Source organism: Felis catus, chromosome A1 (genome assembly GCF_018350175.1).
Source record: "Felis catus isolate Fca126 chromosome A1, F.catus_Fca126_mat1.0, whole genome shotgun sequence".
Classification (NCBI taxonomy): domain Eukaryota; kingdom Metazoa; phylum Chordata; class Mammalia; order Carnivora; family Felidae; genus Felis; species Felis catus.
This window is the reverse complement of record NC_058368.1, coordinates 167280531-167304345: the sequence shown is the minus strand read 5'-3', so window position 1 is coordinate 167304345 and position 23815 is coordinate 167280531. Positions and strand designations below refer to the sequence as shown.

Sequence of the window (23815 nt, the reverse complement as noted above, 5' to 3'; positions counted from 1 at the left end):
CCTACAGAACCTAGATGGTGCTGGGGAAGTAATAGGTATGCATTGATTTCATATTTTCTGAGAGCCATCAAAAACAGCATTTATATTCTACATGAAAATGATCTTCATGTCTAGTTTGAGAAAACTCAGGGTGGACTACACATTGAAGAAAATGTATGTTTGAACTTTGGCTATTTTAGTCATTTACCTGTATTCTTTGCTGAGAGCTGAAGATAACACCTAAGGAGGCAAATGTGTGGGACTAATCCAAGTTTGGGGAAAAAAATAAAAGTTTCTAATTTCTATGGCATTTGAGAACCCTCAGAAAGTTACATAAATACATTTTTGTTTTTATCTTGAGATCTTAGGCATATCGGCCACTTCAAGTGACAGATTACAAGTTCAGGTTCCGAGAACCGATATATGTCAACAAGATTCCTGATAGAAGAAAATTGAAAAACACCATGAAAATGCAAATGTTTTCAAATTCTCTCATGTCTCATGCTGTATTGAGGTTGTCTCCTATAACTGATTGTGTACATTAACACAAATAGCTTTATCAACATTTAAAAACTCAGTTTCGTGGTACAGATACCCAAAAAGAGAAGATGAGCAATGATGCATCTGATTCACAATAAATCTGCATGAGACTTTGAATTTTAGGCAATAGCTATATTTATTTTTATTGTATTTTTTATGAGGAGCCTTTGGAAAAGCTTATGTTCCATGATCTGATGTTTATGGTCAGTTCAATCTTTCTTTGAAGATGAGCTACACCCATAAAGTAGGCTGTGACTCATCCGGATGCTTATGACTACATGATGCTCATTTGTAAGGTTCAAATCTTTACAACCTTATGGACACACCTTTGTTTGACAAGCCTGAGATGCCTGGACTCGGTAGAAACATAAGGATATGTCACTACAGGCTCAGGAATGAGTACACTCTTCCATCATCCAGGCTGACCTCAGTGTCTCTGGCTATATAAACTAGTCTGTCTGCTGTGAATATTAATCATGTGGGCTTTAAACTTGGGAGTCTTTTAAAAGAGAAGCTTCCCACTCCTCAACAATAACAAACAATTTAACATTGTGTTTAGCAACTTGTCAGCTACTCCATTTCTTTCAAAGGCATCTCTTTGGTGATTATATCTCAATTATGGCCAGACCAGTTTGCAGTATGCAATATATAGAAGTGAGGTGTCCATAAAACAATTTAATAGTACTTCTTAATGTGAAGAAAAAATGAAAAGAAAGAGAGGGAGGAAGGGAGAGAGAGAGAGAGGGAGAAAAATAAAAAGAGATTATAGTTAACATCCCTTGGGCACAACCTTTTTGGTAGGAGCTTCTAACTGCTTCATATGGATTGACTCATTTAGTCTTCACGGCAACCCCATGAGACAGCTACTATTATTATCTTCATTTTTTTCTGATGAGGAAATTGAGGCATGCCCCAAATGACAAGTAAGTACAGATTTAGAATTGGAGCCCAGGCATTCTGACACTAGACCCCAACTTTTAAACTTCTATGGCATATTTCCTCTCTTACATAAAAATTTCTGATTGTTCTTTTAAAAAGAGTCATAACACAAAAAAACTGGGGTTTGAATTTTCTATCTTTTTAGGCATAGTTCCACAAAATGCTTAGACAATCTATCGAACATTGAAATATTTCACCAATCATCTGATTGTAAATCCATGAAATGGAGCTATTTGGTTGATAGTTGGTGGAACCAACTGACAGATAGTTTTCACACAATGGGGAGACAGTGAGTGTTATCTGAAATTTCATAATGGTTAAGAAATGCATCTATTTTTTGGGTTCAATTGGCTTCTTTTCATCAAGTCTTTTTCTTGATCACTTTCCTAATTTTATTTTAGAGTTTCATGCAGATGTGCCCAGCCTTTGTAAATGTCACAGCATTAACCAGCAAATATTAATTGATTAAATGTTCACTTCCCCTCCTGATGCACATGTCTAGAGAGTAGGGTCATGGGGGTGTTTTACTGAGGGTTGATCAGTAGAATTAGTCATTCAGCCAAAAGTAAAGGGTAAAGCATGAATATGAAGTGTATAATGTTTTATCTACAAATCACTGAAAAAATGGTTTGATTCTGATAGTCAATATCTCTTCACATAAAGTAAGGAGAGCAAAATGAGAAGAGTAGAGATTTTATTGTCTTGTATGAAATTATTTCCACGCAACCAACAAAAATGAGTAGTATAACAACCATGGTGAAAATTTTTTGTTTGGCTGCTTAGCATCTAGGTTATACATTAGTAGAACTTCTTCTTCCCCCAATCTTAGCTCATGAGAGCCTGGTAGAGTTGACTGCATTCTTAGTTCTAGCAGTAAAGCATATGACCCAAATCTATGCCAATTGACATATCACACATTCCTTTAACACTTGTAATTAATTCAAATGTGACCTAAATCAGTCCATTAGGATTTTGAGGAATACTTGGAATACTTATGAGGATGTAGCCATGGGACCTTTTCACAGGCAGTTTAAAGCCATGACAATGGAGCCAACATTGAGAACACTGAGTTGAGAAATGATGGAAACAAACAAACAAAAAAACCTACCAACAAAAAAGTCATGGGTAAAATCATCTAAGCTCTGCATCATTCCTTCATTAAATCCAGAATACCTCTGTCTTATGCAATTATGCGAGCCAGATTTCTTTTCTTTTCTTTTCTTTTCTTTTCTTTTCTTTTCTTTTCTCTTCTTTTCTTTCCTTTTTTTGCTTAAGCAAATTTGAATTGGGGCTTCAATAATTTGCAATGGAAATAATCCTAAATATACAAGTGAAAATAAGTGGAAAAGGAAACAAAGCAATACATTTCTTAAAATATATTTAACTTCCCTATTGTGATATTAAGGTGCTAAAGTTAGGTTAGGTAAGCTGAAGTCATCTTCCTTGATGTTTTATTGTTGCTGTTGTTTTTGGCAGACATTATTTGGGATCGGCAGAAAATCCCCTTTTGAGTTTCCACCAGTATCCTTGACCATACCTGCTGAAGTGGTAGACATAGAAGGCTATGTTGGTTTCAATCGATAGTGAGCTCCTGGTACCTCTTTTGGGGACCTGAGAGAGACTGAGTCAATCCAGAGGCTAAGCTGAGCCAAATGTTTGATCTCACTTGAGTATTTACACTATAAGGCAGGATTATAACCAGAGAACAATAATCACTTGAACTGCAGGTCATGTTGAGTTTGGAGGTAATTTTCAGCTATGTTCAAACTGACTAATAAACAGAAAAAGTAAGTTTGGAGAAGGAACAGCAAGAAAAAAATGGAGGGAGAGAGTGGCAGCAGCAGAAAGAAGAAGAAGGACAAGAAGAAGGAGGAAGAGAAAGATGGAGAAGGAGAAAGAGGAGTAGGAGGGGAAGGAGAAAAGGAGGAGGAGGAGGAGGAGGGGAAGGAGGAGGGGCCAATGACAATGATGATGACCACATGGGACTCTACAATAGATGAAAGAAATCATCTAAGTTTTGACTTCCCAGTTTCATTCCTTCTGTAACTTGACTGAGTGTCCTGCTTGTCTATTCATCCATTCATTCACTTACTTATTCATTAACAAATAATCATTGAGCAACCTCTTTGGGCGCTCTGGGTTGAACTGTTCTAGGTTCTAAAGATGCAGCGGTAAACAAGACAAAGTTCATACCTTGAAAACTGAAAGAAAGAAGGAAAGAAGGGAGGGAGGAAGGAAGGAAGGAAAGAAGGAAGGAAAACCTACATATACATGGAGAGAGAGAGAAAAAGAATTAGAAGTGCTTTGGAGAAAAACGTAGAATGGCCAAAGGATAGACAATGACCCAGACATATATGTGAGGGTGATGGTATTTTTATTGGCTACCAAGGTTTGAATTTCTATGTTGACATTTGACAATTAAAGGCAGTGAAAAAGTAGGCTACTGTGATAGCTAGAAAATGGGAATTCCAAGGACAGAGCACAGAAAGGGCCCAGACAATAACAAAGGTGGTGCTGAGGAACAGCACGAAAGTCAGGGTGGTTGGAGCCAACTGAGCCAGGAGGCTGGCAGAATTTGATATCAGAGAGGTTTGTAGGTGGGAGTGTATGCAGGGCTTCAGAGGCCATGCTAAGGACATTAGGGATAGGCAAATTGAAACTGCTTGTGTTTTCCAATAAGAATAGTCCAATAATTGTTTCTATTTACCTAGAGCTGGCTTGAGTAGTTTTCTGTTTCTTGAAAATCAACAACCCAGACTAGAACAGCTATAAAAGAACCATTTTTTTCTAACTCATTATCATGTAAAACTCCTTACGTATGTAAGAGATAAGAGCAGTACTATTGTTGAAAAATTACACTAAAAGTTTGTATTTGTAACATTCTCTTGCTATAAAGCCAAATTCAGGAGAAACATGATGCTGTTTTTAATGAACACAGAAATGTGAACTCTGGGTTACAGATGATAGATGCAGTTTCAATCTTCAGCTTTATTTTTGTATTTTGCATTGCTTGCACAATATTAAAGAAACAATCCAGACTCACACCAATAAATAGGTGCAAATGGTAAACGATTTTCACAGCTCACCTTGAAATCTCAGGATTTTCTTCAATAAACTGACCTAGAAACTCAAAAGTAGAGCAATGGTTAATTTTCTTTAAAAATTTGGATTTTTATCAATATATAACATATTTGCAGTCTTTATAATGAATATAAAAGGAAGGCAATAAACTTCAAGAAAATGTTAAAATGACTTACATTAGGATATCACAGGGTATGTGTTATGCTCCTCCGTGACTCCAGAGCTGACTGTAGGCTGTGGCTGGAATGCACACCAAATGGATCTGGCTGAGTCTGGGCTGCCATTGATGGAGCACAGACGGTGTGTGCTGCATTAGGTACTTCCTCAAATCATTTTTCACAAAGTGCATGTAGGAAGGAACACATTTATTGAGAGGCCAGGTCAGAGCTACAACCTACTTTATCAATAATCCAATTTCAAGAAGTTCAAATGTATGCACAGAGATCATTATGAGGCCTGTACAAACATTTGTTAACCTGCATGCATGAATTATTGTGTTGGTAGGTAGTTTCCAATGGGCTAAAATTTGGTACAAGACATTATTTGACTGTATTATTGGCTTTACTGCATCTTTAAAATAGTTTTAACATCATTTGAAAAAGCTATTAAGTTTTTAAACAAAAAATTTGCATAACACAAAGCTTCTCCGAGGAGTATCTGAATAATTCTTTAAAAATGATGAATCAAATTAACCCTCAATGACACAGATGATGAAATTAAAGCCCAGTGAGGGAGCTTGCGAAGACAGAAGAGGTCTAAGATGAGCATACAGGTTGGCTTGGGTCATGGCTTATGACTCTTTCCACTTTAAACACTGCTAATTTGGGGGCATCTGGGTGGCTCAGTCGGTTACGCATCTGACTCTTGGCTTTGACTCAGATCATGATCTCATGGCTAGTGAGTTCAAGCCCCACATCAGACTCTGGGCTGGCAGCATGGAGCTGCTTGGGATCCTCTCTCTCCTTCTCTCTCTGTCCCTCCCCCACTCTCTCTCTTTCTCTCTCTCTCTCAAAATAAATAAACTTAAAAAAATAAACACTGCTAATATTTTTCTTGATACCAAATAATTAAAGCATGTCAAAAATTTTGACCTTATGAGTTTATTTTTCAAGCCTTCCAATATAGTTTATGAAACACATTGTAATATGTTTACATTTATTTCCATGGTACCTATAAAAGGATGTTAAAGTCCCGAATGAACTCCCAGTTACTAGCAGTAGCTTATATTAAAATATTTATGTACAAAGGAAAATAGCCAAACCCCCCAGATCTCTTTACACCATATTGGACACCTGTTTCTGAGATGAGACACACTCGTCTGTCTCACCCACTATTATGTAACCTCCACAGAGAAGGGCACTTTCTGCCTTGTTTATTTTTGAATCAGCAGCTTATAGGACTGTGTGTGGCACATAATAGGTACTCAAGTTTTGTTATCTGGCAATGAAGTCAGAGAAAACAGCTCATACTTGATGCCCAGTGGCCTTATAAATTAGTTCATAAATAAAAAATTATGAAAGCCAGCTTTATTGAAAGTTGGGGGGGGCGGTGGTCAGCTTAAGTGTTTACAGTATTACCCTTTAATGTGTAGATTCAGACCTGAAAGGTTTTTTTCTATCCAATTTTAAGCAGTTGAGAGATCACTCCTACCCTTAAGACCTTTAAAGTTGTTTTTCAAGTTTTCTTATTTAGGTGTGATGAAACTGCATTGTTAATAACCCGTTCTGATTTTGATAGTACCTCCATTTCACTTAAGAGTGTTGTTCTGAAACTTCCACTATTAATGGCTAGACATTTTTAATATTAAGGGGCAGTAGACTGATTTGTGTTTGCTGACTGTGGTTGGGGTGGATGTGTAGATGTATTAACACTGGCCCATTTTTAATTTTCTTTTTGAAGTTTTTATTTTAATTCCAATTATTTAACATACAGTGTTATATTAGTTTCAGGTGTACAATACAGTGATCCAACACTTCCATACATCACCCTGTGCTCCTCACAACAAGTGTCCTCCCCAATCCCCATCACCTATTTAACCCAACCCTCCACCACCCTCCCTCCTGGTGACCAACAGTTTATTTTCTATAATTAAGAGTCTATTTCTGGATTTGTCTCTTATTTTTTTCCCTCTTTCCTTGTTTGTTTTCTTAAATCCACACATGAATGAAGTCACATAGTATCTGTCTTTCTCTGACTTACTTCACTTAGCATGATACTCTCTAGCTATACTGGCCCATTTTCAACGGATGCCATAGATAATCTGAGTTCCTTTTATTCAATGACTTGATTTATTAATTAGTTCCTATGCATTATTTGGAACCTGGGTATGTGTACAGTAAAAGTTAAAGATGGGATTGGTGGCAATGCAAGCTGGTGCAGCCACTCTGGAAAACAGTATGAAGGTTCCTCAAAAAACTAAAAATAGAACTACCCTACAACCCAGAAATTGCACTACTAGGCATTTGTCCACGGGATACAGGTATGCTGTTTCTAAAGGACACATGCACCCCCACGTTTATAGCAGCACTATCAACAATAGCCAAAGTATGGAAAGAGCCCAAATGTCCATCGATGGATGAATGGATAAAGAAGATGTGGTATGTATATATATGCAATGGAGTATTCCTCGCCAATCAAAAAAGAATGAAATCTTGCCATTTGCAACGACGTGGATGGAACTGGAGGGTATCATGCTAAGTGAAATTAGAGAAAGACAAAAATCATGACTTCACTCATATGGGGACTTTAAGAGACAAAACAGACGAACACAAGGGAAGGGAAACAAAAATAATACAAAAACAGGGAGGGGGACAAAACAGAAGAGACTCATAAATATGGAGAACAAACTGAGGGTTGCTGGAGGGATTGTGGGAGCGAGGATGGGCTATATGGGTAAGGGGCATTAAGGAATCTACTCCTGAAATCACTGCTTCACTATATGCTAATTTGGATGTAATTTTAAAAAATAAAAAATAAAATTAAAAACAATTAAAGATGGGGAAAATTATAGGATTAAAACTATATTGACATGTTAATTATATCCAGTTGCTAACCCAAGTTGTCATCCTATTCAAAACCTCTCTTTTTTAAAAAACAAGAACCTGTATTTTAAGCCTTCCTTTGTTTGGTATTATGGATATCACTGATTTACTGTGCAATTTACTTTGCCTCTGAGATTAGCTCTTCTCTTTCTTCCTTATTCCTGGGCTGCGACTCCTCATCCTAACAATGGTCCTTTATGCCTCTGTGCCAACGCCTTACTGCTGTGCTCATGTGTTGGATTAGTGCCAAGGGTGAAACTCTGAAAACTTTATGGAAGTGCTGACACCAGTAAAGCTCCAAATGGAAGAACATAATGAGAATATGGTCTTAAATTCCTAGGGGCTGTTCAATCTCATAATGACAGTGATAGCCTTTCCCTCAATTTCCTCCATCAATGGAGTGGTCACTACACTCCTCTGGTGAATGATCCCATCTGAACTGTGGGAAGGCTGAACTTGGGAAGAATGATAGCCAACAGTTAAGTATCTTTGCTCTTTGAAAAAGGACCATTGTTGTGAGTGGAATTGTGTCCCTCTGCAAAAGATGTGTTGAAGTCCTACCCCTGGGTACCTGTGAATGTGAACTTACATGCAAAGAAGGTCTTTGAAGATATAATTAAGTTAAGATGAAGTCATGCTCAATTAGGGTGGGCCTTAATCCAATGACTGGCAACACCAAAAGATAAGAGAAAGACATGAAATAGATTCTCCTCTAGAGCCTTAGACAGAGTTGGCCCTACTGACCTCTTGATTTCGGACTTCTGGCCTCCAGAACTGTGAGAGAACACATTTCTATCATTTTAACCCACCCAGTTTGTGCTAATTTGTTATGGCAGCCCAAAGAAACTAATACATTCATGAAGATAAAAATGTGGATGACCTGGGGATAATGAATTTTAATGTTTTTAATCATTATATTCTGATCTCTTTTCCAGTAAAACTTTTGAATGCTAAAGTTTTCTTTTGCAAACCATACATTTTTTTTTTCATGTTTTCTCCTTTCGTCCTCTATTATCTGGCAGACAGGAGCAAAACCCTCCTCCCCCCACCCCCACCTAGCTCCCTTCTGGTGGCCCTTTTTGGAGTTGTCCTCCATATCCTGAGTGTCCTCTTCCTTAGCGATGCCCAAGCTCAGTACTGCATGTCTGGATGGCTCCCATTACTTCTTTTCTCCCTTCTCCCCTCCTCCCCCTATCAAACAGACTTGCCTAGTGTCACCTTCCCTAAGGATCTTGAGCTCTGCCAGGAAGCACGTTATGTGGTCTGTTAAGTAAACGTTGGGTCACTGTAAACGTGACCATTACTGACTTAGGATGTAATGTCTTACAAGTAATGCATTTGGTTTAATAAAGTCCATCTTCAGACATGACTTTGGCAGAAAAAATAAGACAAGATGTAGAAATTTCATGATGGGGAGAGTGTGGGTGATAGGGAGGGTAGATATGTTGGCACAAACATACCTGTCATATCTTTCAGGTTATATCACACAGCTAACCGCCTACTGTACCCTGTCTCTGAACTCTGTTGGTGGGAGTTCAAGTATAGTCCCAAGGGCAGGCCACAGGAAGGAGCACCCAGGAGCCTAAATAGAGCACAGTGTGATAATTGCCTCCTGAAAAGTAATAGTTAAAAGTCAGTTCACTGTTCTTATGCTGTTTTTATTTTACTTTCTCCATAATTGGACACTTCTTTTTTCTAAATAAAATTTCTTCTCTGTGAGGTGCTTTGCTCTACCATCAAATGACGTGAATGAAATCATCCATACATGTAACAATAACACATGAAACCTCCTGTTGCAATTATATTCTAGTTTCTTTAATTCCTCACTCAAATAGTTACAAGGTCTTGTTAATAAATACGTATACACACATATCTATCTATATAATTATGTGCTACTAAATAAATTATGTCTATAATTTTATACTTTGAATTTTTTACTTGAATGAGCAAATTAACAGATTTTTTTCCTGCCACTGTATAGACATAGCACAATTCAAGGGATAGATGTTCCAAGGTAATTGCTTACCTATTGTGACCTTACACAACTTTGCATTTTTCACTTCTGTTTTCTGGGGTCCAGGTGATTGAATATCTGTCTTTTCTCATTGAGCACCCACTCAGGAAATAGCTCCATGAGTGCAGTGCCTCAGCAACAAGATTTAAATAATGACAACTCCTACTGATTTTCTGCCAGAGTAAATAGCTGTAAGTAATTTTTGAAATAATAATGTGGGACTAAGTGATCATCCTCAGTTAATCAATGCGAAAACATCCTAGAACTTATTAAGGTCTAAAAATCCAGAAGGTATCAATCTTGAAAGGAAGTTGTTTTTTTTTTTTTCTTCAGGTAAAATGCTAATTTCCTTCTATTTTTGTTATTGCCAACAGCAATCCTAGGGCTACTACAAACAAGCAGATAAAACGAGGGTCTTCTATAAGGGAGGAAATGGGTAACAGCACAGACTCAGGAGCCAGAATGTTTTGAGTTCATATCCCAGCTCCACCATTATAGGCACCATGTCCTTGGGCAAATTACGGAACTTCTTTTCCTTTGATGTCCACATTTGTGAAATGGAGGTGATAATAGTACTTACATCATACGGTTCTTGTGATGATTAAATGAGTTAATATGCAGGAAGCCGTTAGTATAGTGCCTGGCACACAGTAAGTACTGGGCAAGCTATTGGTTTTACTAATATCATGAGTTTTTCTTGATTCAAAAGGGATAAGCTCATCCAACTCTTACGTAAAGCTGTAACTGGGAGGCGACAAACTGTGGTTAAGTGCATTCTTGCTGCTGAAAACAAAGGCTGCTTCGTGCAAAGGAAGGTTTATGGTAAGATGTCTTGAGGGCCTAGAAAAGTATGGCTGAAACCAAAGTGGACAAGAGCAGAACAGCTGATGAGGACTCTGCAGCTGCCGCAAAGGAATACTCTCTCTTCTTTCCGTAGTGGCCTGAACTGATCACGATTGCTCTGTGTCCCGGGGCCACGTCTGATGTGCATATAGAAGTGTCAACATTTCCGCTTTAGAGAAGATCTTGTCATTCTGTAGGAAAAGACTGGCTTAGAAAACACTTCACAAAGTTCAAGTCTTTGCTAGCATATTGTCTTACAGAATCCCAAAACCAGGCCATCAAACAAAAGAATTATCCCAAAAGTGAAGTTTGTTACTAGGTAGAAGATGGGCCCAGGATCAGGACAGAAGATGAACCAGCAAGAGGTAAGAAGGTCAGAGTGCAGGGAGGCTGAGTCAGGAGGCAGGTCATGTGCATAAACGAGATTACCGTGGAATTCTATTTTACAAGGGCATTAGACTCAAAAGCCCACACTTGTAAAAATGACACAGTAAAACTTGCCTCCTTCTATCCCTTATGAAGTGTAACATAGATGGCTTTGTGCATGCAGCCCTACATAGGGTATTTATAATATATGGAAAATAAATAGTATATAAAAACTTTAGAAATGTAAAATGTGATTTTATAGCATTTTGTAATATTTAAAACTGAATCTTGAGCATGGATACTTAGATTCACTTAAGTTAAATGCACCTATTATATGATTCTTAAAACCATGGTAAGGCCCTGGGCTTATTTTTATTGTTATCCATATCCATTTTTAAGGGAGATCAGCAGTGTTTCCACATTTTAGATTAACAGAAAAAAAAAACAGCACATATGTCATCACTTTTAAGATAGGTCACCAAAATAAGTGAGCATCTGTGCTCAATTCTTCTTGATTATTTACTTCCCATGAGACTAGCGAGAGTTTATACACGAACAGACTTAAATATTGAATGAGAAACCAAATGACTGTGGGGTGATTGAGAGGGTATCAGGGAACTCCTTATCTGGCATATAATCAATATGGAATTTCTTTGATAAGATATTAATTTCTATGTTTCAAGGTTAGTCTTGCTTTGCTGTACTAGAGTATAGTTAGAGGAATCCCCATTTCTCCTTCCTGGGTAATGTAAACCAGCATTTCCAATCTTCCCAGCAGTTAAGTTTGGACCAGAGAAATGTCAGTGGAAGGGATGCCTACCACTTTCAGGCCCAGACTTAAAATACTCTGCTTGATCTTCCTAGATCTCTTTCCCACCTTGGTGATTGAGAAGGTTATACTGAAGATGGTGCCATTACAAAATGGAAGCAGCAAGAATCCACTGATTCATCCTAGGAAGCTTCCCACTCACATCAGACTGCGTGACAAACGACAAAGATACCTTTTCATTGTGAAGCCTTTGGGATTTTGAGGTTGTTCGTTATAGTAGCTATGTTTATTTATCCTAACAGAGACATTTATATCAGAATTGAAATACCACCATTAAAAAGCTAAACTAGGAATTGACTTAACTATTGGTAGGTAAGTAATGAAAGAAGGCTGTCCATTGACACAGTGGCAAAATATTTAGTACAACTGTTAATAAATTGGAGGTCAGAACGAGTCCCTGCTCAGCCTGCAACTCTAGGGGTGATGGTTAAAATGAATCAGAGCATTAGTGTGGGCTGGCTAGATTATGCTGTATTTTCCAAGTTACTACAAAAAGAGGTGGGCTCAGGACAGAACTGTCTAGAGTACAACCATAAATGAAAGGGATTAGATGGAGGTCCAGAAATGTTTGGTTGGAAAGCTACTTCTAAATCCTAAACAGGGAAAATTGGGTTTAAAAAATTGTTAGTTGAATCAAATAACTTAGGGCAAAGATCAGATTAAGAATGTCTGCTTCCCTTAGCTATCAATTAATTCTTGCTGGTGGTTTACTGATAAGGAAAATAACCTCATCCTCCAGGTTGCAGGGAGCCTCAAGTCACCCATCATTCATTTGGAGGAGAGAGGCATGAGGGTGAGAAAACGAAGCAAGAAAGCCCATTTAGGAATTGTATTTCAGAAAGAAAGTTAAAATTTACCTGTTCATGGCAAATGTATTGGAAGCCTATTAAGTTGTTGAGGGAATTGTATTGCCAAAGAAACAATGAATCTAGACTAAAAAATTCCTTGGCTGAGTTTTAAGTAACCCTTGGGACCTGTAACAAGCAGATGCTGTCATTCCACCAATCTTATTTCCTTGGCTTATCCCAGGACAGCTGAAATATCCTGTACGTATATCTTTCTACTCTGGGGGGCGTTGTTGACTGTAGGACTTCTTGGAATTAATGTCCCAGGAATGAACTTAACTCAATGACAGGCAGGAGTTTCTGCACCTCTCACGGAAATCATGTTCCACAGCCTCCTGGAGGGCCCCCAGAGGTTTTGAGTTCCAGTTTCTCCACTAAAATCTCTCCAGTGGCCACCTACTCATAAATGCTCCCTTTACTAACTTTCCTTCCTTTCATGTCTTACTACATGTCTACTTTCCTTTCATGTCTATAGTGCTTCTTGAGATCACCTCTCAGATAAAGTACTTGCACCTAAGTGCTTTTTCAAGGGTCTTATTTTCAGGGAACACATGTTCCCTGAATAGTAGGCAAGGCTTCAGATGCTCTACAGTCTCCAAAGAGGCCATACTCTGGAACATCTCCATCAGATGTCATCAAGGAGAACATGGAGAAGAACAGGCTTCCCAGAAAATGGAATCATGGGGCCATGGAGATCAGTTGATAAAGAAGTTCTCCCATGGAACAGAATCAAAGCCAAACTAAGGAATCGCCCCATCTGTTTAGCAGAACTTTGGGATTGGAAAGGACCACTGCCTCCTCTGTAATTCCTATTCTTTCTCTTTCTAAAGAGAGTGTTTATTGCTGTTATCCTGCCCCTGTTCCATCATTGTATAGGGAATGTACATATCAGCAAGAGATAACCTGCCTTCATATGTGGCAGCAACTACATTAGTTATATCTAGCCTTGGGGAAAGGACTGTGCTTGCCCAGAGATGCAGAATTCTGTACTTAATGCAGTGATCAGAACATACCGTGGGAGGAAGATTGAAATGAATATTTGATTACCAAAAGGGGGATTTGTGCAACTGATCAGATGCTCATCAATCCTGTTTCATTCTCCTAAACCCTAAAGAAAGATACATTTTTAATCTCCCTTGAGGTTATTTTAGGGGCCACAGAATGTGGGCAAATATGATGTGTGCAGCTTCCAGCCCTAGCCATAAAATCTCCTGTATCATTGTCCATGCTCTCTCTTTCCTTTCCTTGGTGAAAATAGAAGAAAGCAGCATGACAAAGATGGAAGGAACTTTTGTCCCAGAGCCACTACTCAGAGTAGTTCCACAAAAAGTTCCCCAACGTTTTTTGGACTGTGATACGAGCAACCGATAAACCTTTATTTTGTGATTGTTTTTTGGGATTGTGATTTTTAAAAAAAATTTTTTTTAATGTTTATTTATTTTTGAGACAGAGAGAGACAGAGCATGAACGGGGGAGGGTCAGAGAGAGGGAGACACAGAATCTGAAACAGGCTCCAGGCTCTAAGCTGTCAGCACAGAGCCTGACACCGGGCTCGAACTCACTAGCCGTGAGATCATGACCTGAGCTGAAGCCGGCCGCTCAACCGACTGAGCCACCCAGGCGCCCCATGTGATTTTTTTTTTTTTAATAGCAGCTAGAATAGCCCATGATGACTCAGATATATGTATTAATGCATTCATTCTACTCTTGTTCTAAAATCTGTTTAGAATATGCTTTGATGGGGAAGAAGGCAGCTAGACCATGATGGGATCAGTGAACACTTAGCAAGGAAGGGATTGCTTATGAAAGAGATCAGAAGGTGCTAAAAGTAGACCATACATTTCTTCTTGGAAGTGACTTTGGTTCTCCATAGGATTCTGTAGCACTATACATGGTATTTGTGTGTGTGTCTGTGTACCCACAGTATTTATATACATGAGGAGGTAGGGCAGTAGAGCAGGTGGCTTCCTTTCTCCTTCTCCTTGCAGTGACCCCTTTGTCGGCGTCCTCTTTGCCTACTACCAATCTCTTCGTATTTCACTTTCAAAACTGTGCTCTTTATGACATCCATAGTCCTAAGTACAGTCAGGGTTGCTCTGACAAATCAGGCCGGCTGGGCAAGCTCTGCAAGGAAGGGAAGAATTCATAGATAGGGAAAGATCATTCTGGGTCAAGGGTTCCTCTCATTCACAGCTGAATATCAGGGAATTCTTGCAAGAAATGTGCCTTTTTCCCCCTGAAGCATTTACATTTCAAGTGGAACTTCCAGAAGACTTTCACAGTTTCAAGAAAATTTTTTTTATTTAAAAATTTTATTTTTGACAGATAATATATAATACATTCAGATGGTTCAAAATAAAAAAAAATACACACCAAGAAAATTTGTATATATTCTGTATCACCTCCTCCAACCTCCTGTAAGTAAATACTTTTACAAGGCTCTTGTATAAAATCAATCTGTAATGACAAAATTTCAGGTGCCAATAGCTGCTGGGAAAATATTTTAAGATCGAGAATGCTCTCTTCAAATTATACACTTTTATAGAGTTATGGCCATTGACTCCAACTATTACAGAATGGTCTTGAAATTGAGAAAGAAACATTGAGAAGTTGTCTCAACCCTGCACCCCACGAAAGACCAACCACTTGATTTCCATACAATCAAATTAAAATAGCTTAAGCTTTTTGTTGCTGAGATAAACATCCAAACATTAACTGATAGCAAATTTTAATTCTGAGTAATTTTAATCATTGTAACAAAGATTTACATATTTATCTTATCCCTTCTCTTCACACATATTTCCTATCCTTCTGCGGGTATCCAAGAACAAACATGCTATAGCGATCATATAGGTAATAATATCACAGCCCTGCTGTGTTTCCCCAGTGTGAATGCAATCAGCTGCACCAGACTTCCTACATTTCTTTCCTATAGATTTTCCTATTACTTTTCTCCAAGGCAACAGCCCCAGAAATTTAACCCCTCTTTTATAGAGAAAAACCAATTTGATTTGAATATAAAACTCTGAATAAATTTAGTCTTAAAGACATATTTGATATTATCTTTTCTTTGAATTTCATTTCTTGTGATAGTTTCATTCAAAATTATAAGTAGTAAAAAACGAAAATGAAGCTCTGGATGTTAAATACTAACCATGTGTTTGGGATGGTTGGAGGGGAAGTCAGGATCTTGGGGCTTTTGGATCTGTACGACAACAGATGTAAAGATCAAAAAGGGAAAATTAGGAGTATGAATGTAGGGAAAATACTTTGAAGTGTAAGTGTTTTTTACCAGAGGAAACCAATTTTCCCAATTTACTCACATAACGCTGGGATGAATAAACCCTCGGCATACATGAGCTGATGCTGAGACACTGGTAAACAGACTAACAGATGGGAGAGCGTGCTGTTAGTTTTCTGCCTTCTCATTCTCTTTTACTATATGAGGAGAATACAAAACAATAAAACGAAACAATGAACAAACAAAAACAAAAACAGGGTTTGGGAGCATTACTGGGGACTACTCAGAATTATGAGTAAAAGGATAAATGGGGCATTTTGAGTAACTGAGGCATACGGTCATTTAATCAGCATTTCTAAATCTCTACGCTTGTTCATGTTCTAAGTATATGATGCAAGTACATTTTATGAGATATTATCCTTTCCGTCTGAATAACGACATTTAAATTCATTTATGGTTTGGCCCATATGACTATTGCCCAAAATGTTAGCAATTTTGTTAGTGCCTTTATTTAATGAGTAATAATAACTATTTGGAGATCTTCAAAGGTTGCCTGACCTAAGAAACCCTAGGGAGTCCTAGGGCAAGAGCATCATGTGGTTTTTAGAGCCCTTTGCTTTTCATTTTTTATTTTTTTAAGATGTTTCAGGATCATCTGTTTCCGCTGGCTTTTCATGAACGGCTGGACAACTTTGCCTCTTCCTTTGGTATATGTGTTCTGATGATCTCAATGAACAACATGTTGGACTCTTGTGAATTTGCTTCCATATGGAACAAGTTAGCAGCTATTTAATTTCTAAAAATGTTTATGAAGTCCACAGCCCATTGTTATTTTTAGAGAGGCTTGTTCAGATCTTTGCCAGACAGTTATTTCAAGACTCCAGAGATTCTTTATGAAACTTCCCCAGAAAACACACCACATTAAAGCTATACCGAGTTACTGTAAAGATTAAAATGAAAGTATTGATTCCTTGGCTTATTCACATTAATTCTCTTCTAATAGGAGTTAGTTTGCATTTGGCCACATGACAAAGATAATTTTTTTAAATGAGAAGATCTGTCTATAAGCTTACTTGGTTTATAATCAATGAGTGAACTGTATTCATAATTGACCAAGCAATGTACATGACAGTTTTAGGAATCTTGCAAGCTCATAGATAACCTTAAGAAAACAAAGGTGATTTAAATTTATCGTTTCTTAGCATGTAAACCGAACCTTAGAGGCAGCATTTCACTTACGTTGTTTCCAGGTTTCCAATATCATGGTCCTTAGGTGATTTAATTTTTCTTCTTGGCCTATTAGCTCAGAGTTGCCCATTCATTCAAGGATTTGGCACTCTTTAGTATTCAGCCTTCATCACTCCTTCCGAACGTTTCTTGGGGTTGAATGTTGAACACTCACAAAAGCTGAGAGGTATTTAAATGTGAAAATGAAGTCTTATAATCAGATTTACTCTTTTTAATCAAGGATGCAAAACACTGTTTCTTGCTCTCAATGAAATTTAGGGGATGAAGGTGAGAAAATGTAAAAGTAAATGCATCTGTTTCCGACTGTTGGAAAATCTGCATCTCTCTTAAATTGTTCCTATTTGATAATGTTCTTCTCATTACATGATGACTTAGAAGTAGCTGTAAGGGAAAATGTGAATTACACAAATGCCAGGCTGGTGGCATTAGGGAATTGCTTATCTTTGGGTGGCAACTTAGGGTAAAACAATTGTGGAAAAAGGAAAAGCCCTGAGAAAGGAAGTGGGAAAGGAAAATGATTCATGTAAGGAAGTATAATGTGGCTCCTGATAATTTTGGAGTTTTAGAGTTTTAGGGACTTTAATAATTTTTTATACACAGTGCCTGGTGTGGAAGACATCATAGGCAAAATAGTAAAATGCAAGCTCTTTTTTTTTCTTTTTAAAGCTGGTAAGGATTCAACGAAGATTTTTTTTTTCTTAAAACATTAATTTTAAAATAAAATGAATTTGTCAGTCTCAGGAACCAGTCTCTCTAAGATGAAAAATAATTTTGTTTTGATTTATGCATTTAATATTTCACACTGGAAATGTAAAACTACAGCAGTTATTTTATAGTGACTGAGATCAGGAAATATGGAGGTAATTCATTATATTTATTATTTTCCTTTATAAAACTATAAATCAATGTTATTGAAAATTAAATGTATGGTCTACTGTGAGGGCATTTTTGAGGTATAACAGTATTTTCCATAAAGCTTTCTAGGATCTGACAGAAACTTGAATTATTCATAAATGCCTTGGATTTTCCTTCAACCTAATCAAATTAATAAAACAATTTCAATTCCAAAAGCTATTAATGCTCTGTGGAAAAGAGCAAAAAGCATGAATTTATCTTCAGTTTCTTTCAGAATTTTGTATACTTCTGGGAATTACCAAGACCAAAAATATAGATTAAAAAAAAGGGCAGAGTACTGAGTGTTATCACTATTACTTTGCTGTCTAAAACAGTAGTGTGATAATTTTTGTTCTTTCATTGTCACTGTACTTCCAGGGTAGACTATTACTTGTAGTCCCCTGGGGGATCTTTTGAACTCTTTTCTTAAGGAAAAAAGTATAGACAGAGGCATTCTAGTTTTTAAGATTGATTACCATCCTGTATCCAAAATGTCTTGAAGACTCTTGTAAAATGGAATCATAACACGTGATGAGACAAATAGAAACAGCTATATAAAACAAATGTAGAAAGGAACAGAGGTGCTATGTCACTGGGTATAGGAGTTTAGTTGGTCACTGAACTGAATTGATTTGAAATTTTTTGGCATCTAAGGCAAGAGGGAAATAAGTTGATTACCTAACCTTTGTTGTCTAATCCAAAAGCAAGCATATACATTAGTCTATGGAGAAAAAATTTATTTCAGGATGTAAATTCAAAGTGATTTTTTTATGAGGGTCCTTGTATGCGGACTTTAATAATAAAGTAAACATTGTTTTCAACTCTAGGTTCATCTTATAAAAACATTATTCAAGTTGACCCGTCTTGAATCAGTCCTTTTTGAAGGTTGAGGATATGCTATTAAGCCATTACTCAATGAAGGCATTCCTAAAGGGGCTCAGATAATAAAGTGTAAGTATTCTACTTGTTGCAGATCGGGCTTAATACAGGCATAGATCTGGGGGAAGCTAGAAAAGGAAGTGCTTTCAAATCCCCTGGGCAGTCTCTCTCAAATTTCAGATGCTTTAAGCAGGCCTTTAATAAGTGCTGGATCACAGTCAATTTCAGGATACAATTCTGAACCAGAAACCCATAGGCAGGAGTGAGGCACAACTGTTCTGTTAATGAAAGTCCAGCTTACATTCTCACCCACTCAGAAAGCACCGCGTGCTTTAGCAAAGTCATGGGCAGCTACAATGCTTGAAGATAGGGCCATTATGGTTTCCAGATCTTCCTATTTGCCTTGCTGTTGTAACCATGGAGCATGATGGATTGGGATTAGCTAGAAAATGTTCATTCCACCTGTGGAAAGTCCAGTTTCTAAGCAGTCTTACATTTTGATAACCTTGCCAGCAAGAGTTAGCTGCAAAATACACAAAACATACCTAAATCTGTTGAATGGTTTTATTTGAAAATGTCTTTAAAATGTTAGAGGATACCTACCAGATGTTACCAATTTTGATGTAAATGAGACCAAGTGGCCCCTTTTGATTTTTATGAACTGATGAGTCCACTGCTTAAGGCCTTTGCTTGTTTCATCAACAGAGAAAATTCAACTGTTTGGCTAACATAAAGAAGGACGTTTGGCATCTTGATTGCTATAGCAGGAGAGAATACGGTTTATTCCTTGAAGAGCTCTACCATATTGTGCAGGTAAAAAAAATAAAAGCAGTGAGGCTAGGATGCAGCACTCTTGTAGAGTCATGTCAGATTAGACAACTGCTTGCTATGATGCCCGTATGTCCACTCATACATGCAGAGTCTAATGGTCATACCAAGTTTGGACTGTTTGTCTCACAGGCTGAAGACAGAGAGGTGAGCTAAGTGGAGGGGGTTAGTCAAGATATTGGAAGTTGAATAATGGTGCTAGAAATCAGTCTGTGGCTTAGAACTTAAAGGGCATTGCTTAACAGATCAAGCTGTTGAAATCAAGAAAGCAAAGAGTATTCATTCATAAAAGTTGGCTACTCTGAAAGACCTCTAATTTTACAGGGAACAAACAGGGTAAGAATGAAGTGGAAATAGCTTTGGGGAAAAGAATGGGGTCTTTTAAAGTCATGAAAGTGATTTATCTAAGACTTTATCTTGAATACTGTTATTGGCTTCCATCAATTACATAAAATATGGAGACAGCTGTGTGAATTTAAATGGAGATTTATGCTCTATTAATTCTTTGTCAAAAGTCAAATCATAGGGGACGCCTGGGTGGCGCAGTCGGTTAAGCGTCCGACTTCAGCCAGGTCACGATCTCGCGGTCTGTGAATTCAAGCCCCGCGTCAGGCTCTGGGCTGATGGCTCGGAGCCTGGAGCCTGCTTCCGATTCTGTGTCTCCTTCTCTCTCTGCCCCTCCCCTGTTCATGCTCTGTCTCTCTCTGTCTCAAAAATAAATAAATGTTAAAAAAAAATTAAGAAAAAGTCAAATCATAAATGACCATTTCTCGGGGTGCCTGAGTGGCTCAGTCGGTTAAGCGTCTGACTTTGACTTAGGTCATGGTCTCGTGGCTCCTGAGTTCAAGCCCCACATAGGGCTCTCTGCTGTCAGCATAGAGTCCACTTTGGATCCTCTGTCTCCTTCTCTCTGCTCCTCCCCAGGTTGTTCTATTTAAAAATAAATAAATAAATAAACAACCATTTCTCTAAAGTTTCATTGTTTTTCCCCATGCCTGAATCCAAAACTTCTTCTTGAAAACTTATACTATGCATCTTAATGAAATACTCATGAATAAATATTTTCAATATGTTATATGATACATCTTATATATTTATTATATACAGTTACATACTCTGAAAAATTTTTTGAATATGGAAATAAAAGGAGGAAAGTGAAGAAAAAGAAGTGTGTTAGTTTCCTAGGGCTGCCATAATGAAGTACCACAAAGTAGGTGGCTTTAGACAATAGAAATTTGTTCTTTCACAGTTCTGGAAGCTAAAATCTGAAATCGAGGTGATGGTACGACTATTCTCTCTACAGTTGCTAGGGGAAGATCCTACCTTGCCTCTTCTCACTCTTTGGAGGTCCTGGTGTTCCTTGGTTTGTGGCCACGTAACTCCAATCTCTGCCTTAGTCTTCACACGGTCATCTACCTTTTGTCTCTCTCTCCTCTTCTTATAAAAATAGCAGTGATATTAGATTAAGGGCCCAACCTACTCCAGTAACACCTCATCTTAACCTGACTAATTACATCAGCAATCATTCTATTTCCAGAGAGGTCACATACATAGGGACTGAGGGATAGGACTTCCACATACCTTTTTGCAGGACATAATTCAATCCACAACAAGGGTTATTCTGTTTTGTTTGTTTGGTGAGGGTGTCAGTCTTTATAGAATCAGGAGTCTTATAAAACCAGACCTTTGCTTTCCCAGTTAAAATAAAAAGCCAAGCCTGGGTTTACTTCTCTATTACCTGTGACTTGAGCAGGAAAAGATAGAGGTTTGTTGAAGAATTGGTGAAATCACCCTTCTATCTTTACTTCACTGTGCTGTAATCTCCATATTCTCATCCACCCAGTTATGGGGTCCCACTCAGCAGTAATGATTTTGAAAATCAAAGTGTGTTTAAGGAAAAAGGAAACAATTTCAGCAGAGGTCGGACTACTAATTTGAAGAATAAAAATAAAATAAATAATGATATTAATTGATCATTAATGCTGATGTCCCTCAGATAGCCCAGAGGATGCCATTTATGGTATGAAGTTACAAAGAATCCATTTCACCAGCTATTTTCATCAAAGTTTCAAACATTTATCTCCACAGAAAGAGCCCATGGGAAAACAATTTTCTGATCTAAATTTTCTTTCTTTCCGTGGAAGGAGATGTGGATTCACTACTCATTAGTTTAATGACCTTGGGTAAATAAGTCCATTAATCTTTGAATTTTTTCTGCATTTGTAAAACAAGAATAGTAGTAACTTAACTATTAATTTAATAGGGCATTTAAATATAAAAGCCATTTATACACTGTAATGTTATATATACAAATGTAAGAATTTATTTTTGGACAATGTCTTCGTGGAGACTTTAAGAGGCACTATGACATAGCAGTTATGAGAACAGGACCTGAGTAAGGCCATTGGGATAGAATTTCAGTTCTATGATCTACTAAGGTGTGATCTTAATCTCTCATTGCCTCTGTTTACTTGTCTGTAAAATGAGGATGATGGCATTTACTTCCCAGGTTGTTAAGAAGATTATATAAATTAATAAAATAAATGTGAAGCAACTTTGATAGAGCTTGTTATGTAGTAAACACTCAATAAATGTAAACTGAGGATGATGATTACCATAAACTCTGGCATTCAGGTCTCCCCAGTGAGTGCTTGGAACATATACTATTTAGAAGACAATGAAATTGGTTCCAGAAATACAGGATGTTAGTTTATATATGCAACATCGCATAGCTACATGCACGCGTGTATGCAGGCGCGTGCACATCCACACACACACACACACACACACACACACACACACAGAGTCTGTATAGGTAGCTATGGAGTTTGGAGGCTTGCAGGTGGTGAGGAGTGGAGAATGGAACCTGAAAAAGTTCACACAGGATTGGATAAAGATGAGGGTGTAGTGGTGACCTAAGGAGAGTAAAAAAGTATTGAAAACAGTCACTGTGGTAAGTGATTAAGAAATTAAAGGACAAATAAAAGACTGCTTTAAAGAATTACAGGAATATTATGGGCCAGCCAAGACTGATCTCATGGTACTCCAGATATAGTACCAATCATTTTTGTGGGTGTTAGCACTGCCTTTTGGCTTAGCTTAACTGGAAGAGTACAATGGGAGAAGGAATAACCTTCCCATGGTGACTGTGAGCCTAAGGCCTTCAGCTTTAGAAGCAATAGATTTTTTTTAATGTTTTTATTTATTTTGAGAGAGAGAGAACAAGCATAGTGAGGGAGGGGCAGAGAGAGAGAGGGGCAGAGATAAGCCCAAGCATAGAGCCTGACTCGGGGCTCCATCTCAAAAACTGTGAGATCATGACCTAAGTGGATGTCAAGAGTCAGACGCTTAACCGACTGATCCAGCCAGGCACCCCTAAAACAATAGATGTTTTAGTTGAAACTGTCAAAAATTTTTTTTTTGTTTTTTACTCTTTGAATCTCACACTTGATTTGTGAATCTTGTTGAGCTTAAGGGTTAATAATCATTTAATTAATGAGAAATGTGAAATGATTTAAACAGACATGTGTCAGGTAGGTCATTTTCTCTTGTAAGTGGGACATAAACCAGTTGAAACCAGGTTATGCAGGGGCTCCTGGGTGGCTCAGTTGGTTAAACGGCAACCTTTGGCTCAGGTCATGATCTCACAGTTTGTGGGTCTGAGCCCCACATCAGGCTCTCTGCTGTCTGCATGGAGCCTGTTGGAAATACTCTGTCCCTCTTTCTCTCTGCCCCTCCCCCACTTGTTGTCTCTCTTTCTCTCTCTCTCTCACTCTCTTTCTTTCTCTCTCTCTCAAAAAGAAACAAAAATTTACTTAAAAAAAGAAAAGAATTGGGGTGCCTGGGTGGCGCAGTCGGTTAAGCGTCCGACTTTAACCAGGTCACAATCTCGCGGTCCGTGAGTTCGAGCCCCGCGTCAGGCTCTGGGCTGATGGCTCAGAGCCTGGAGCCTGTTTCCGATTCTGTGTCTCCCTCTCTCTCTGCCCCTCGCCCGTTCATGCTCTGTCTCTCTCTGTCCCAAAAAATAAATAAACGTTGAAAAAAAAATTAAAAAAAAAAAAAAGAAAAAAAAGAAACCAGTTTATGCAAGGGGAAACGACCTAATTTAGTACCCAAATAATGCCAATGGTTTCTCTCCATCTCTTAACCTTTGCTTCTTCTCTGCTGCCTTCATTCTCAGTTTAGGCAGTGCCCAAAGGACTGCATGGATTTCATAGTCTTTGTCATTTCAGGATAAATCCAGCGGAA

The 23815-nt window shown here is 37.9% G+C and overlaps 1 long non-coding RNA gene across 1 annotated transcript; it reads right to left on the bottom strand.

The window, feature by feature from the left end:
* Positions 1-14627: 14627 nt before the first annotated feature.
* On the bottom strand, positions 14628-23270 carry LOC109502596. Its single transcript, XR_002161285.3, has 3 exons — positions 20891-23270; positions 16958-17125; positions 14628-15915 (listed from the first exon to the last, which is right to left on the bottom strand). It is a non-coding gene; the product is annotated as an uncharacterized LOC109502596 (long non-coding RNA).
* Between the last annotated feature and the right edge of the window lie 545 nt (positions 23271-23815).